This window comes from Microtus oregoni, unplaced genomic scaffold (genome assembly GCF_018167655.1).
Source record: "Microtus oregoni isolate MIOR12 unplaced genomic scaffold, Mior012 000018F_ref0000195, whole genome shotgun sequence".
NCBI classification, from domain to species: Eukaryota; Metazoa; Chordata; class Mammalia; order Rodentia; family Cricetidae; genus Microtus; species Microtus oregoni.
Window position 1 is genome coordinate 9,305,388 of NW_024543077.1, and position 3,999 is coordinate 9,309,386.

Below are 3,999 nucleotides of genomic sequence, written 5' to 3' on the forward strand. Positions count from 1 at the left end.
TGTCTAGGGTATATATACCCTGCTCAGGAAACATCTACAGAGGCATGGATTTTCCATGGTATAATCTGAATATATGCCTGCAAGGATTTTATTTGTCTTGAATTTTAATTTAGCATACAAAGTAATAGGTTTCATTATTGCACCTTTATATATTTGCAGCTTTATATCCTGCTCTCCTTTGGTCTTTTGCTATATGGACAAGGTCTTAAATTAGCCTTTCATTTATCGCTATCCAACATCAGCATAATAAGTAAACAACTTATATCACTACTTCATGATCTGTTAACTGAAAATAGATAATACAATATAAGGACTAATGAAGAATTGTGAGACAGTGTCCCCTAAAATCAAGGGGCTGTGTAAAGACCTAAGTGTAATCAGATGATGTGGGAGTGTCATATATCAATCTGTTGATTTCATTGGTCAAGTAATAAACAAACTGCTTGGCTCATAGCTTAGAACATAGATGGGTGGAGTAAACAGAACAGAATTCTTGGAGGAAGAGGAAGTGAGCTCAGAGACTCGACAGCTCTCCTCTCGGGGGCAGACGCCTCAGAGAGACGCCATGCCCCGCTCCCGGGCAGACACATGCGATGAAGCTCCGACCCAGGATGTACGTAGGCTAGAATCTCCTTGGTAAGTCACCTCGTGGGTTACACTAGAAATGGGCTAGTCCAGGTGCAAGAGTTAGCCTAGAAGAGGCTAGATAGAAATGGGCCAAGCAGTGTTTCCGTGAAATTATTTCGGGTAAAGCAAGCCGTGTGGGCAGCCGGGTGCCGGGGATGCAGCCCCGCCGCTCCTATTTCAACAATCAGAGATGCTCCAGCAGAGTGGTACTAATTAGTCTGGGTAAAAGAGAGGTAGACAGTGGTGATGGTCACAATAGGAATTCAAGCAAATGACTTTCCAGTTAGAAAAAATGTGAAGAAAGGCAAAGTCATAGTTTCATGAAATGAAGAATATTTTTCTCAAATCAGAAGGGTCAAGAATTTGGGATGGAGATCTGTTTGTGTTGATTGCTCTAGTGAGCAGAGTCCACATTCAGTAGGCTAGAGGCTGGCAGAAGGACACACTGGGGAGAAAGAGGAGGAACTATGGCATTGCATGGGAAGAGAAGAGAGGCAGGACCCTATTTTGTTCACTCTGAGAAACTCTCAGGTTTAATTCTTATATTTATCCCTGGGTTTTATTTTTTAGTAAATGATAAATGGAATCTCAATAAAAAGTTGAGAATTCAGAAATGTTGTTTAAGTCTGATGCTAGATGTTGTCATTTAACAAGGCTGATCATCCCACAGGTGATAATGTTTTTGCACAAGGAAATAAATATGTATCTGGTACTGATGAATAAGATGAGTAGATTGCTCAGAAAATGAGAGATCTTTTGGTGCATAACAACAATTTTTCTTGGGAATCTGTTTAACAGATAATACCACCACTATCAACATCCTCACAAAGAACTAATTAGTTATTACTTCCTGGCTTTGTTGTTTTCTTGTCAACAAACTGCCTAAAGCAATTCCTCACATAAATTGATTACAGTAATAAATAAAAATAAATAAATATAAGATTATTCTGAAAGTTTCATCACATTGCAATTGCTTGTAATGTTCTCTGTTACTGTGTACATTTCCTGATTTGGCTTTATTGTTCTGTACCCAGAATAAACCTATGATCAGACCTGTTCTATTTCTGCTACAACCTTAGTCCTAGTTTCAGTTCTTCTGCACAGGGACACGTGCTCCATCACCTCACACTTCCAGCTAGTCTGACTTTGTCCATCCCGTTCATAGGCCACACCAAATCCAAGACCAAAACACGTTTGGAATTAAACTCTCTATCAATGACTGATCTATAACTGCCACGATCTTAGCCATAGTCCTCACCACCGAAGATGGCTAAGATACACTTCTACTGCATTTCTCTAATTTAACCCTGGCTTTGTAGAGACCCCCAAAGAGTCGTTAAATCCTAAGTACAAAAATGCCCTTACTTATCACAGTGCAGAAGCTCCTTCCTTTCATAGTAAAATCTAAGATCCCTGCACCATGCTAACAGTAGTAGCTTTCCTACTGTTATTAAATACTTTCTGCAGAGCATAATAGCCACCATGTTCATCAGAGCAGCTGTGACTATATACAAGGGAACCCTGAAATGGGGCCTGTTAACTTATGACATTCCCTTACAGCCTGGGATGGTGGGAAGAGTCACTGGACCCTCCCTTGAGAGTCTATGCCACTCTCCACTATACCTCTCAGCCAGTGTATGAGATTCTTTTCTAATTATGAGTAGTCCTGTGGTCCCAGGAGATGCTAAAGTATATAGAGCGGTGAAGATTAATGAAAAGGAACACTTCTGCTTTGCTGGTGGGAATGCAAGCTGGTACAGCCCCTTTGGATGTCAGTGTGGTGATTTCTCAGAAAATTAGGAAACAACCTTCCTCAAGACCCAGTAATACCACTTTTGGGTATATCCCCAAAAGGATGATCAATTTGCCACAAGAACATGTGCTCAACTATGTTCATAGAAGCTTTGTTTGTTTTCATAGCAAGAACCTGGGGACAACCTATATGCCCCTCGACCAAAGAATGGATAGGGAAAATGTGGTACATTTACACAGTGGAGTACTATACAGCAGAAAAAATAACAACAGCTTGAATTTTTCAGGAAGACAGGCGCTAGAAAACATTATTTTGAGTGAGGTAACCCAGACACTGAAGGACAATTATCACATGTACTCACTCATAGGTGGTTTTTAAACATAAAGCAATGAAAACCAGCCTACAAACCACAATCCCAGAGAACTTAGACAACAATGAGGGCACTAAGGGAGACTTACATAGATCTAATCTACATGGGAAGTAGAAAAAAATAAGATCTCCTGAGTAAATTGGGAGCATGGGGACCTTGGGGGAGGATTGAAGAGGGGAGGCGAGAGGTAGGGAGGGGGGCAGAAAAAAATTTAGAGCTCAATAAAATCAATTAAAAAAAGAAAAGGAAAATTCATTCAATACAGCCATATGGAAGTTAACATCCAACCAATGATGAGAGTGTTTTGTGGGGTAAGGGTCACCCACTATAGGCAGATGTTTCTTTCCCAATCCCAGCCACCAGTGCCAAATAACCACCAGAGATGTAATATTACTTATAAATGCTCAGATGATAGTTCAGGCTTGCTACTCCCAACTCTTACAATTTAACCCATTTCTACTAATCCATGTGCTGCCCCAAGGTTTGTGGCTTTTACCTCTTTCCCATTTTGTGTGTCTGATTTGTTCTCTTGTTCGCTGGTGACTCCTGGCTCTGCTCTATTTCATCCCATCATTCTCAGTTTGGCTTCCTTGCCTAACTTTATCCCATTAAGCTTTTAACCAATCAACTTATTTATTAAACCTGTAATAGCTACATATGTTCACACAGTGTACAGAAGGATTATTCCACAGCAACCCATGGTACTGCAAGTAACTATTTACTTAATTTCTATAAGTAACTTCAATAAACTCAGTGGTTTTCCAGATTGGTCTTTGGTTGTAATTCTATTTTAATTTGTTGTTGGTATTTTCTAAGCATGATACCCCGCTTGCCTCCCAATTTTCTTTCAAAACCTTCTGTCCTCTGTATATTTGATAATATAGCCATTTATGCTCAGAGTTCTCCCTGCCTCGATGATCCACGTTTATTCCACCCAATTCCCTCATCCTTATGAAGTTTGCTCTGAGCTCTGTCTTGTTCTCCATATCACATTCTAAGGCACTATGCTGTTACCAACTTACTGTGTTTGTTTCCATGTTCTTCTAGAACATCAAGTCTGTGATAATAAGGTCTCTGGACTGTCCCTATTATGTTCTTTACCATGCCCCAACAAGCATTCTCAGGTAAGAGATCTGAGATTGATAAGCATTTTTGAATTAATAAAGTAATTTATATTTACTCTGTGGAATAACTTCGTAAAAATATTGAAAAGTGCTTCTTTGGGCAATATGGTATTTCCCATATAGAA